This window comes from Simochromis diagramma, unplaced genomic scaffold, assembly GCF_900408965.1.
Source record: "Simochromis diagramma unplaced genomic scaffold, fSimDia1.1 OVJJ01000344.1, whole genome shotgun sequence".
In the NCBI taxonomy this organism is placed as follows: Eukaryota; Metazoa; Chordata; class Actinopteri; order Cichliformes; family Cichlidae; genus Simochromis; species Simochromis diagramma.
The window spans coordinates 5,762,342-5,776,603 of NW_024387375.1; the positions used below are offsets into that span (position 1 = coordinate 5,762,342).

At 39.3% G+C, this 14,262-nt stretch overlaps 1 long non-coding RNA gene across 1 annotated transcript; it reads right to left on the reverse strand.

The window, feature by feature from the left end:
* Positions 1–6,192: 6,192 nt before the first annotated feature.
* LOC120719401 lies at positions 6,193–7,271 on the reverse strand. Its single transcript, XR_005692680.1, has 2 exons — positions 6,804–7,271; positions 6,193–6,257 (listed from the first exon to the last, which is right to left on the reverse strand). It is a non-coding gene; the product is annotated as an uncharacterized LOC120719401 (long non-coding RNA).
* Positions 7,272–14,262: the final 6,991 nt, after the last annotated feature.

A 14,262-nucleotide genomic window follows, 5' to 3' on the forward strand; every position in this document is an offset into this window, starting at 1 on the left:
ATTTTTCTTACTTTACTTTACGGATACCCATATGGATACCACATACCCAAAACATACTAGGGAGTGCATAATTTTTTCATTTTTTGGTTTGTTTGTTTTTTTGCTCTTTTTAAAATTCTTTATAAAACACAACGTCATCGGATTTGATTTAAGGTCCAGATTTTTCCTTGGGATTTAATGTTGCAGTCACATGCTGCTGTTCAACCATTTAGAAACATCTCATTATATTTAATACATTACACTGGGTTATATGTTGTAGATGTACATCTTGTGGCTGGAGCATGCTCCCCTCCAGCTACAGGACTTTACAGGACTACCTGGAGACCTTCACTCTGTCTGTCCTTTTCTACTCTGAGTGGTGTGTAGTGAATGTGACAGTGACCAAAACCACCTGAGTTCTTCCTAACCGGAAACCCTGGAAGACGAGTGAAGAACAGGCTCTGATCAGAACTCGAAACACAGCCTTCAGGCTGGGGGACAGTTCTCTGGAGAGCACTGCCAGAGCCAACCCGAGGAGGGGCATCAAACAAGCCAAGGAGACCTACAGGAGAAGGATTAAGGGCTTCCAGACAGACAACCACCGCCAAGTGTAGAGAGGCAGTCAAGCCCTCACCGACTTCAAAGGCCAGAGCCCCCCAACCCCCGACAGCAGCCTTTCTCATGAAAACCAGGACCAAGACAGGTGACGCCTTTGCACCATGCCCACCACCGGTTTGACCTGCTGCCCTTCGGTCTGTGCCTAGGGTCAATCAGGTCCCACACCTCTAGACTCACTCCATTATCCTACTCGTGTTGTAGTTTTATAAACATCTCTCGCTACCTAGCCTTGTTTACCAGTTTGCTTGGTTTTTGACAGCCGTGTACTTAACTTGTCTGTGTCCTCCTTTCTCCACAGAGAGTCTGAAGGAAAGGTCAGCCTCATTCTTACCTTCTTTTTCTTGCCTGACCCACTCTGTCACATCCTTTTAGACTCCAATTGAAACCTCTATTCCACAGGTGTCAAACTCCAGGCCTCAAGGGCCCCTGTCCTGCAGGTTTTATATGTGTCCTTGATCCAACGCAGGGGATTTAAATGGCTAAATTACCTCCCCAACATGTCTTGAAGTTCTCCAGAAACCTGGTAATGAACTAATCATTTGATTCAGGTGTGTTCACCCAGGGTGTTATCTAAAACCTGCAGGACATGGCCCTCGAGGCCTGGAGTTCGACACCCCTGCTCTATTCTGTCAAAAGAGAGGGGAGCTGTTGATTCCTGTTTAACACTTAACTGAAGCATATATATCTGATATTCTAGCCCCCATAAACTCTTTACAGACACTTAGCAGAGAATTCACCTTTTTACCATTGAAGACATACCTGTTGACAGACCAGGGTTTTTTAAAGCCTGTGGGCAACACCCAGCCTCTTAACCCTTCCACTCTGGTCCGCGTGCAGTCACTTGTAAACAATAAAAGATAACTGAAAACTATTTCATGCTATGCAGGGTGTGATGCTTTTCTTTTGAAGTTTTGACTTTTATTTATGTATGGATGCATGCAAGTGAATCCTTCAAAGTTATGTCGTGTTTGTCACTGAAGAAACAACAGCAGCTTTGAGCTCACATCAGTTTCCTGTTACAAGATTTTGTGTAATTGCTGATCGGAATCACTTCATGACATAATGCATGTAGGATTTGTGACCGAGCACAACTTTATAACAAGCATTACTCATTCGCAGATGCAAACAGTGAGAGGTTTCATAAACATTCAAGCACACAGAATGAAACTGCTAACATGACATGATGACAAGACAAGACTGGCAAAAACACTGTAAGACAATTCATGTGATAATGCCTTACTGCTGATTTCCACCAGCTTGACATTTACTGACATTTGTGACCCTTTGGAAAAAATAATAGCCAACCCCTGTTCTAAATGATGCAGGCTACTGTATATTTTACATGACACAAAAACAAGACTGGCAAAAACACTGTTTGTCAGATAATTCATGTGAAAATGCCTAACTGCTGATTTCCACTAGCTCAACATTTATTTAAAAAACACAGATGTGTCTTTATATGAAACCTGCATATATAATACAAAAATGTTACAGCGCCCTTTAAAAATCTGGGAACAATTTAAAATAAAGTTAATATTTAAAAACTTAAGCATGTACTTTAGAAATCAGAATATAAAGACTGACTTTTTTGGCTTCATCACACAACCACATAATACATAACATGAAAGCAATATGCTTATCCTTTCTTTTCGATTATTCTTGTCACATTGGAAGGTATGCAAGTGAACAGTATTTGAAAGTGATGTCTTTAAGAAACAGGGAAAAAATACAGCAAAGTGCTGACAGTGGACTACAGAGATGGATCTGGGCCTCCAGTTGATCCATATACTGTACACCAAAGCCCCATCAGAAACGATATCAGTGGAAGGGTGTCGATTTATGTTTGCACTATGTTAAACAGACCGTTGCATCTATTTCCCATTTTGCTGGCAAAATATGAAGAAGCATGGGTGGCTTGTGACCTTTGCTGAGAATGATGTATGGAGTCATTTTTGAAACAATAAACAACCTCTCCCTATCTTCTGATCTTGTGTTTTTTCTAACAATGACTATGTGGAAGGGAATTTAAAATGCTCAAAGTCGAGGAAACACATTGCAGCTGGCACTCAATCAGCCTTTACATGTGATTCTTTCCCGTTAAGCCCACAATTCCCACTGGAATATGGTGCAAATAAAAATGTACTGTGCAAAACAGGGAAAACACTACTAACAGCATACTGGCAGCTTTAAGGGACACACCAAAAATACCTGACATGCCACTGAAGTGAGAGAATACTTTTTTTAGTATTTGGAGGTGGCCTCATGTTCACATTTACAAAACACAGAAGCGGTTTCTTTTACAGAAAGAAAAGGGGAAAAATATTAAAGTGGAAGCACAGAGAGTTTAGAGAAAAGCAAAAACTAGCAGAACACATATTGTCCAGTTTATAAGTGCGTTTATGACAACTGGAAGACAGCAGGTTCATTCGGTATATTTGTGGCTCACAACGGGGAGTGAAGGTGGATCACTGAGATGCACAGATGTAAGATACAGTTAAAGCCACATATAGACTCAGAAGCAAGTGTTACCAACATATTATCAACTGGAGAAACTCTTCTCTAAGTAGTGAGGATGTGGACTGATAAAATAATGTACAAATATTACTTGTTTTATTGCTGTTGCTTATTACCTCAAATTGCTGTAAAGCATTCATGGAAGGAAATCAGTCTCCAGCCTTTACACATGACAATGAAGAAAGGTATGCCGCCTGGAACCTTTAAGATGGCACTCAGAAACACCATTGGGGGAAAACAAGGGCGAGACAAACTTGTCTCGGTGTGATGAAACCCTGTGAATGTGTCGAATCTTTCCAGTGAATTGCTTCGCCAAGTCTGCTGGTATTGCTCATGTACAGCAGCCCTCCTGTGTGAGGGCTACATACTAGAGATGGCACAATACCACTTTTTTATGTCCGATACCGATATCATAAATTTGGATATCTGCCGATACCGATATGAATCCGATATAGTGTTTTTTAATCAACAAAACTGTTTTTTTAAATATCTTGCTGCATTTTGTATAAGTTCATACTCAAGTTTAAAACAACAACTACACTAAAGCTATTCTGTTATACCTGTATGCAAAAAAAAATATTTCATAGTTCAGCAATACTGATCAATCTGATAAACTTAAACCTACACCATCCTCCCTATTCTGGTATTTTAAAGAGTACTTAGCATAAATATTAAGCAACCTAACTAATAGGGTTCCAACTCCCAGCAACAATAAAAATAAATAAATAAAAAATAGGGAACCACCCCTCACGCTCCACCTCATGATGCTTAATCGACGTAATCAACCTTAATTTGATGCAGTGTGAAAAAAAATGCACAGAAATCAATTCTTTTTCAAGAAATATTAAATAGATTCAACATCTTTCTTCAACAAAATTGCAGACTGCACAGATGGTACCTTCCCAAAGGAAAAAGTACTATAGCTTACTAGGGTATATTAGACTTAACAGTTACTATATACAGTAATGGACTTCTATACATTTTACATCAGATTAAAACTTTGGGTGTAAGATTCAGATAAATATTAAATAATTAAAAGCGAGACATTTTAAATGAGAATAAGAAAGAAAAGTATGTCTTTGTGCCCCCTTTTCCCTGTTAATGCCCTATCGGCCCCCCTGGCTAAACTTTGCTAGATCCGCCCCTGCACAGTTACAGCCGTCAGCTACGTAGAAAAAGATCCTGGAGTAGAAAGTAATATTAAATAAATTCTAACAACAGCTTATCAAGCTTAAACGTGCTGCTGTTGTTTAGCCGCTGGTTTCCTCTTTCTGGTGCAAAGTGGGCCAAAAGCAAACAAGAGAGATGGAGTCGCGACAGAAAAGCCGATCAGCTGATCATTAAGCAGTTTCATGATTGAAGTAGCAGCCGGAGAGCGAGAGGCAGTCGCTCGTTAAGCTTAAGGCAGGAATGCTTTACAAACATTCAGAGATGGACTTACACACTTGCTTTACTTCTCTCGGGGATAACTTTGTTGGAGATGAAATGCCGGGTTGCTAGCGAAGCTCCACATGCTATCCAGACCACCGACAGGTCCCGCATGCCACAGCCGCTCTATCACGTGATGCATACTGCTCCGACGTGCTAACGTTCTGAGGTGAGTTACGGCGTGTTGCAAGTTTTGTGAGGTGCTTTCGTGATATTTAATGGATCGGATTACATTTTTTATTTTTCTCCGATATCCGATCCAGTAATTTAGGTCAGTATCGGACCGATACCGATACGTAATATCGGATCGGTCCATCTCTACTACATACCAGTGAAAATGTAAACATAATGGTCCTAAATTGATAGCACCCAAAAAGTTATACTAATGTGGTAAACTTTAGAGAGGGGGTCAGGAAATGAACCTATCCGGTTGTTCAGTCTGACGTCACTAGCCGTGTCTGGACCTAAACTCCGCTGCAGGTCCATATATCAAACGATCACTATGGCATTACTGAGAGTTGAAAAACTGTCTAAAGTCTTTCATCTTTAATAAAATGATCAGTGTTCTGCTCTACCAGGTGTAAAATTTGAGTTTAACATCCAGGCATCCATGAAAACGGAATTTATGACATTTAACGGAGTTAGAAGTTAGCAGGGAGTTAGCTCGCTAGCTTCTATCTAAATACAATATAGCATGTCCTGACTGCGGGGTTTTGGAAACAAATTAAAACGTACAGCTCTGTTATCACTTCCAGCATAAATGAAGACAGAAAACTAAACAGCAGTGACGTTTGTAGGGTTACTGAAGTTGGGCTAGCTGGTATATAATGATGTGCTACGTGACCGCTAGCGACACAGCTATGTTAGCATAATATAAACAAGCTAACTTTTTTTCCACTCGATAAAAGTTAACGTGAGTGTTCTCGGTGGTCAGGAACAAATGTAATCGCATGGCAGGATGCTGTAAAAGGACCAAACTTCAGCCAGGAGAACAACTGAGATAATCCATCCATAATACGAGGTTAGTCATTCATATACTGCTGCATGGGCTGGGCTGTAGTTACATCCTAAGGTTTTAAAAACTGAGCTTAAATAAATGATTAGCGGTAATAAAAGCCGAGGGAGGTCAACAGTGATCACTGACTGTTTTAGGAGCTTTTTGAGATTAAATAGAAGAAAATACATAACATTAAACATGTTAACAATACAAAAGCCATATTAAACGCAGACTACTTTAGGCCCGGAAGTAGGATTCGTCGTGTCATCACTGAACAACCGGATTGACAAACATTTCCGTAAGATATGTTTTTCCATTCCATTTATAGACTTCCTATAAATGGAATGGCAGTGGTATCTCCCAGTGTGTACAAAATCTTAATGCCACTGGGGAAGTTCAGAGATGTGGAACTCCCACAGCAATTTTTCTTTTATAACAACTTCCCTTTTTACTGAATGCAATGACTTCATGGTGTAATACAACTGGGATTTTGGGGGGCGAAGGACAAATTTTATACAGGACACAACTGTTTTTATAAGCCTTAACCAGGAGTATTAAATATGACTCATTTTGGCTCCCGCATCAATGATCCGTTGCCACTCCTTCCTTCCTTCCTTCCTTCCTCCTGTCCGTTGCATTGTGCCAGTTTTTTTTTCTTGATTAACTCGGAGATGGAGATGTGGGTGGAACTTATGACCTTTGTTTGGTGGTGTTTGCTGTCCTAAAGAAAAATGTATTTTATGGAGTAAATAAAATATTGCTATCATAAAAAGACGTGAATATAAGTGATAGAGGTGTTTAGGGAGGCTCTGCATGTTCGATTTGGCAGATGTTTCCTGCCAGTAAAAAGGTTCTCTGTTCAAACCTTGTAATTGGACGATGCTTTTAGGTTCTTGTGCAAGATCCTTTCAACTACTCAGGTTTTCTCCCACACAGTATTAGCACAAGACTATGTGAACTGGACAGGCAACTAACTCTGATAGGGGGGATTTGGCTCAAGTTACTTTGCTATTCCATAAAAAATAAAAAACATAATTAAACAGTGAGTGCATTGATACTGTCACTTATGTGAAACTATTCTTGCACTCACACACACACTACAGCTACAAAACAAGTTATAAACAAAAATGTGCAGCAAAACTCATTAAAGTTACATTTTAAAGCGCACTGGAAGAGTCAGTCCTGTGATTAAAAACCCCATACACCGGACAAGAAATTTAAAGGTAGATATCAGTAGAGTTCAGTAAATGTAGTTCAGTTTTCTTACCTATCTGCTTGAGGTGAAAATGAGGGAGGATGGAGAGCGCTGGAGGAGGATGAGAAAGCTATAAGGGAAAACATACATGCACAAATGTTATATACTTTTGAAAGAGATAGTTGTGATTTTTAAATGGACACTAACTTATAACGCATGCTATGTATGTGGCCAGCCTTTAGCCACACAAATATAAAATGTTATTAGACAGAACACTGATGTCCATCTTAGCCACTGTATTCAAGATTGCAAGACAACAAGGCGGCTTTCACAAACGTTGTCAGCTCCTATGTCTTTTTAATATATTCATTCTAAGTTTATGGGAACACATCAAGTTGTTGGAAATGTAATTGCACACTAATTAATGTATATTTATGAGTACAGCATTCTTTTTATTTCTATTAAATGACTTCAGGTACTTACTTTACCTTTAACTCCTTTCTGATATTTATTGTGAATTTGTTATTATATGGCATATATTCTATATAGGATAAACAAGACCAATGTATTTACTGCTCCAGTATTTACTATGACATCAACATCATAGAATGGTTGACCCATTCAGAAATACATCACTTCTGTTTTTCCCAGAATTTATAATGAGTTCATTGCTTGGGTAAGACCATGGGGAAATTACACAGGATGGGTGTTGCATGAGCAGGTAGCAAGTACTATTTTTAAACTTTCAAAGTTTCTTTTCTAACTTCTTTTTTTCTTTCTTTTTCTTTATTATAATTTATATTATTATATTATTTGCCTATTCATCTCTTTCTCACAAATATTCTTTGTATTTAGGGTTTTTCCATCTAAAATATTTGTGTTTAATATTAATGTATTTATTTTTTTAAACTTTCATGAAGAAAAAGAAAGGATGACCAGTACTTTGGTCAACACAAAAACTGGAATGGGTCAAACTGACCCTTAACACAATTAGAAGGTTAATTAGTGTATTATGACGGATGTTTAAATGTCACTGAGGCAAAAGGATATGAAGTCACAGACAAAGGTTAAAAGCTTCCTTCTTCGGTCAGAGTAAAATCCAGCCATAAATTGGTCAAAAATAAACAAAAGGAAGGACAAGGAAGGCAACTTCCTATGGTACTGAGCAGAGCAATCTTGTCATAGTTCAAGGAAACACTTGGGAGCATTTCTTGTGTGTGTGTGTGTGTGTGTGTGTGTGTGTGTGTGTGTGTGTGTATGCGCGTGTGTGTGTGTATGCGTGTGTGTGTGTGTGAGTAGAGTCTGGCTAGTACACTGTCAAATCTTATTACATTATTATACAATATTACAGACCAGAAATACAGAAATACATACAGACAAAGTCATAAGCACGCTAAAACATTTCACAGTGGTTGCAACATATCTTCTCTGAGAGAGAGCACTCAGTACAGTGGGCTTAGAAATAGCACCATGGGGGTGCCACTTTTTCGGGGTGCTGAACTCTAGCCAGCGAACACTGAAGTGGATGTGTGATAATATGCTAAACTACAGGCTAATAAAACTGTCTTTCTGACTCTAAATCATTGGTAATGGTTTTTATTGGAGGTGAAACTCTGCATAAACAGCATTTACAAACAGTTTCCATTTCAGGCCACAGCATGTGGCCTGGTGTTTTTGGCAAATGCCTTTGTGATGAAGCTAAAGTCAAAACTATATGCTATAGAATCAGAGACATATGCCAACCAGGGAATAGAGAACTGCTCGTGACTGTTTAACATTGCTCCTTCACAGCATGAAAGTTCTGGATTTCTACCTAGGTTCTACCTAAGGTTGCATGGTTTTCCTTGCATTGTCTCGCTCAGTCCAAAGATATGTATGTTAGATTAAATTCTGATTCCAAATTGCCCATAGGTGTATGTGAAAGGTAAATAGAGAGTGAAAGTATATGGAATAACTCAGTTGGTGAATAATCTGTGAAATGTTTATTGCTTTGAGTTTTCAGTTAGTCCATATACAATGCAGTCCATATACCTTTAAAGCAGGTGTCAAACATAAGGCCTGGGGTCCAGAGTCAGCACAGCAAAGACTCCAATCCATCTTTGGAAAATATGAATGACGGCATAAATTTAGACTTTTTAACTGTTTTTTCCTTCAGATTTACAGCCTGTCCTACTGATAAAGAACTCCCCACAAGAATTCATGCTACAAAAACATAACTAGTAATAGATAAACGTTTAAATAATGTTTATCCTGTTATTTTTCACCAGTTGCCTTAGAGTTTAACTTGCTTCCGATTTTTATCCGCTCGTATCTATTTCCTTATGTATGTATGACTAATGACGCTATGCTTACAATTATGGGTAAAAAGCTGCTTTCATCCGGTCGTTAAGTGATGACGTGACGAATCCTACTTGCGGGCCTAAAGTAGTCTGCGTTTAGTCAAGTCAAGTCAAGTCAAGTTTATTTATAAAGCACATTTAAAAACAACCAAGGCTGACCAAAGTGCTGTACAATAAAATACAAATATAAAATACAATAAAACGCAAGTACATAAAACACCTCACTGATAAAACAATAAGTTAATACAGTAAGTTAAACCTTGCTAAAAGCCAATGAGAAGAGGTGAGTTTTAAGAGCAGTTTTAAAAGTTACTAGGCTTGTGGAGAATCTGATGTGAGGAGGTAAACTGTTCCACAGTCTGGGTGCAGCCACAGCAAAAGCCCTCTCTCCCCTAGTCTTTAATCTGTACCTGGGAACATCTAAAAGCATCAGGTCTGCTGACCTCAAAGATCTCCTGGGGCGGTAAATGCTAAGAAGCTCTGCCAGGTAAGGAGGTGCAGTACCGTTAAGAACCTTAAAAACCAGCAGTAAAATTTTAAAATCAATCCTAAAAGCAACTGGGAGCCAGTGGAGAGAGCAGAGGACCGGAGTGATGTGGTCTCTCTTTTTGGAGTTTAATATGGCTTTTGTGTTGTTAACATGTTTAATGTTATGTATTTTTCTTCTATTTAATCTCAAAAAGCTCCTAAAACAGTCAGTGATCACTGTTGACCTCCCTCGGCTTTTATTACCGCTAATCATTTATTTAAGCTCAGTTTTTAAAACCTTAGGATGTAACTACAGCCCAGCCCATGCAGCAGTATATGAATGACTAACCTCGTATTGTGGATGGATTATCTCAGTTGTTCTCCTGGCTGAAGTTTGGTCCTTTTACAGCATCCTGCCATGCGATTACATTTGTTCCTGACCACCGAGAACACTCACGTTAACTTTTATCGAGTGGAAAAAAAGTTAGCTTGTTTATATTATGCTAACATAGCTGTGTTGCTAGCGGTCACGTAGCACATCATTATATACCAGCTAGCCCAACTTCAGTAACCCTACAAACGTCACTGCTGTTTAGTTTTCTGTCTTCATTTATGTTGGAAGTGATAACAGAGCTGTACGTTTTAATTTGTTTCCAAAATCAAAACCAGGACATGCTATATTGTATTTAGATAGAAGCTAGCGAGCTAACTTCCTGCTAACTTCTAACTCCATTAAATGTCATAAATTCCATTTTCATGGATGCCTGGATGTTAAACTCAATTGTTACACCTGGTAGAGCAGAACGCTGACCATTTTATTAAAGATGAAAGACTTTAGACAGTTTTTCAACTCTCAGTAATGCCATAGTGATCGTTTGATATATGGACCTGCAGCGGAGTTTAGGCCCAGACACGGCTAGTGACGTCAGACTTAACGACCGGATTGAGGGAGGCTCTGCATGTTTGATTTGGCAGATGTTAATACCAAGCCACCCTTCCTAACACAAAACCAAAGGAACTCTCAGGGATTGTATGTGTGCCTGGAAAATGACCCCAATGCTGTTCCAGTAAACAAATAATTATATGACGGTAAAGCAGAATGAGTCAAAGCACACCTGCCACAATTTGAATCCCAATTTCATCCCTGGGCTTCTTCTAAGATTAACAATCAATCACTGAAGTATATGCTACCCAAGGTTAGCCATGTCACAGTTCAGTGACCAAAAAGTAAGTTTCCCCTAACCACAGAAATCCACATTTCCGCTGCTGTTTATAGATCTTCTCACTAGTTCCTGGCTTATAGAAATTTAAAATGTCTTCTGACTTCCAGGAAGTTGATTCTGTTTATCTGGACAAATTATTATCAGTGGGAGAAACATTTAGTCACTCAATTTCACTCAGCTGACTTCCTCAATCTCACCTCAGCCTTATAACCATTATAAAATGACCAAAATTAGCACCACTGAGCATGAGAACCATTAGGAGATTTTCAGAAACCACAAGCCGCAGGCATATAAAGGTAGGCCTTTATACCCAGAGAAGAATCAAGCAGGCTTTTGTAGTGTTCAAATTTTTCAGAAGGGAGTACAGGAAAAAGTATCTATCATTTAAAAATATTTAATTTTCTTCAGCAGTTGAAATTACTAGTTACAGTGCTGGACCTTTCTGTGAGTTCAGGCCATACAGTTTTTATACTGCGAGAATACCAAATGATGTCTGTCTTCTTCCAGAACTTATCCTGATGTCTCCATTCGACCTCCTCTTCGCCCACATCCGCTCCTCGTCGACCTCCTATCTGCACCTGCATCACAAAGACACACACGAAAACACTTCAAACTTCTGCAGCCAATGCTTAAGCGCAGTAATATCTGACTCTCCAGACTTGATTTTAGCTCCATTGTAACTGAAATTTTATAGCGGGCATCCATCAGAACACATATCGCATTCCAATTCAGTTTTCTTTATTTCATTAAAACTTTAAATAATGAAGCCCTTCTGTAAAAGTGAATTTATTCTAACAGTAGCCCACTGTTGGAAAGAAAGCACATTTGGCTTCTTTCATGCTCCACTTGGTTGCACATCAGTGGACAGTGGTCTTTGAGAGAAAGAGTTTCTGCTAAAGCTGCTGTGACAAGCTACACCTCACAAATTCATTTGGAATTAACTTATCCAAGTAGTTTTATTGCCTAAAAAGGGAGCAAAAGTAAAATTCTCCTAAATTACTCATGCTAACATTCCACAAAATAAATAAATAACACTTCAATGTACAGCATAATCTCTCAACAGCCAGTACAGACTCTCATGCTAATAGTTGGAGAGAGTTTAAGTTGTATGTGTGTGTTTTTAAACAGCATTCTATCTATTCCAGACATACTCACAGTCTGCCAGATGACTAGATAATAAACTATTGCATTTCAGCTACACCAGGGGACAGACCAGACACAGTTACAATGGATGAAGGCTTATTCTAAATTATGTAAATGATAAAATGATTCTGAAAGTGGTCCAGTGTTAAAAAAAAAATCCTCTCTATGAATGCGCACACACCATAGGGTCAACAGCAGTCATCTCTACACAACTCTCCTCAGAGTTCCAGTTTACTGGTATTGAGACCTAATAAACAGTCTAAATACTTTGGCAGGAATTTAAATGGGCAGCCTAAACCACATGCAACTAAATGAAAACAGTTCTGAACTAGCGGATCAAAATTCCTCAGTGGTTCAAAGTTCAAACAGTACTTTGCAGATACTGAGTGTTTGTTTGACCCCAAATCATATTGCTAGCCATAAAGAATTCACTGATGATAGAGATTTTATCTTTTTTCAACAGATTAAATTAAACCTCGTGCACTTAATGTAAAATGAAAAATCTATAACTGTTCTGTAACAGTGACTAGTACTTACAATACTCATGGTCCTGAGTTTTCGACTCAATGTGTAGTTCTTTTTTAATTTTGTTATCTTCGAATGATTTGTAAGGGCTCTTTATGGCTTTGTGTGCTCAGATCTTAGCTTCAGTTCCGGATGACTTGAAGTTGATTTAATTAAATTCCTTTTGTGGTCCAATTCTTCTTAGTTTAATTAGTCAAGTTAAAAAATATTTTCCTGTTCTGGTCAGTTGTGGTTGAGCCAAGCGTCTAGTCTGCATCTTAGTCTATTTCCTGTTTTATTTTGACAGCTTGTGTCCTGTGTTCAGTTTTGCTTCTTCCTGTGTCATTATGTCTTTTCATCCCAGCTGTGTTACCCATGTGTTTCCACTTCCCTCGTCATACCGTTTCCCTTTCGTCATTGGTGGGTACGTTCCATGATCCACCTTTCCTTTGTTAAAGTGTTTAGTGTTCTAATCTCAGGCCGGCCCCACGAGGCTACATTTATTTACTGTATTGTAATACTGCTCTCTCTCATGCCTGGGCAGATCTCACTGCGGGCCTCCACCTTTGGCCCACGCACCTGTCTCCAATCACTCAGCTATTGTGTTTCTATGCCATTTAAAGCCGGAGCTAAGATTCCCTCGTCGTTGGATGATTGTGCTTGACACGTTAGTGTTAGATTCTAGCTTTGTGAAAAGATCTAAGACATACCTTCATAAGCTGTTTCTTTTTGACTTCCCTTCTCCTGTGAACAGATTCCCCCGACCTGTGACCAACACATTCTCTCAGAGTGGGAGCTACTGTTGTGGAGCGCGAGTGTGAGAGACCCTTCTCCCCTCTCTGGATCACCCTTATGGACCTCTGGGACCCTGGATTTCTCCCCAGCTGTACATATTTAGCTATTGGTGTTTTCTGTAAATAAAGAGCTGTGCGCAGACTGAGACTGTGACTTTCAGTCTGCGCTTGAGTTCCCATCCGCTCACCGTGAGATGTTTAGGTTAGCTCTCCCAGTTTCGTCTCTTTACCTCTGACTTTGTTGCCTTTTGCCATCAGCCCCAAATAAACCGTCTCGCTTTCGTTCACTTCCATCTCAGCTGTGTTGTCTGCATTTGAGTCCTCACTTAAAACATATGATCTGCCACCAGCAATCATGACACAGCTGGGAAAAGTTGGTTTAGTCATGTTTGTTCAAAGCACATCATGTAAGCCAGCGGTCCCCAACCCCCAGGCCATGGACCAGTACTGGAAGGGATAACAGGACTAATTACTGCCGTCAGCTGATCCCATGTGTAAATAATGCAGCTTTCCATTTGTCCAAAAAAAAAAAACAAGCAAAACAAAAAGGGTTACTTTCTTTTGTTTGACATATTGTCATGATGAAAAATAACTGTTTCCTAACAGTCATGTTTATGTGCGATAAACACCCACTCAGTAGACATAATTCAGCTCCACACTCATTAGTTGTGATTTCCTGCCTGAGGAAACCATTGCTGAGACAGCACACATTTCCTGAAGTTGTGATCAAGAACCGCTAAGAGGTCTCCAGAAACCACAGACCATTGGATGTAGGCCATCGACTTTGCTCAAAGTCTGCTGGCAGAACTGATCTGCAAAGTCTGCCAGCAGAGTCATTTAGGGCCAAATGACAATTAAATTCTCTATTCTCTCTCATTACAATTTTAATGAATAAAGTCGTACTGTAAAAGGGATTTTGTTCTAAAATTACCTCACTGTTGAATAAATACATCATTTTTGCCATTATTCACTATCATGCAGACCAATGGAAAAGGTCTTTGAGAGACACAAAGGTGAGGTGGTAAAGTTGTTGTCTGGTGACAAGCTACTCCTCAGCTAC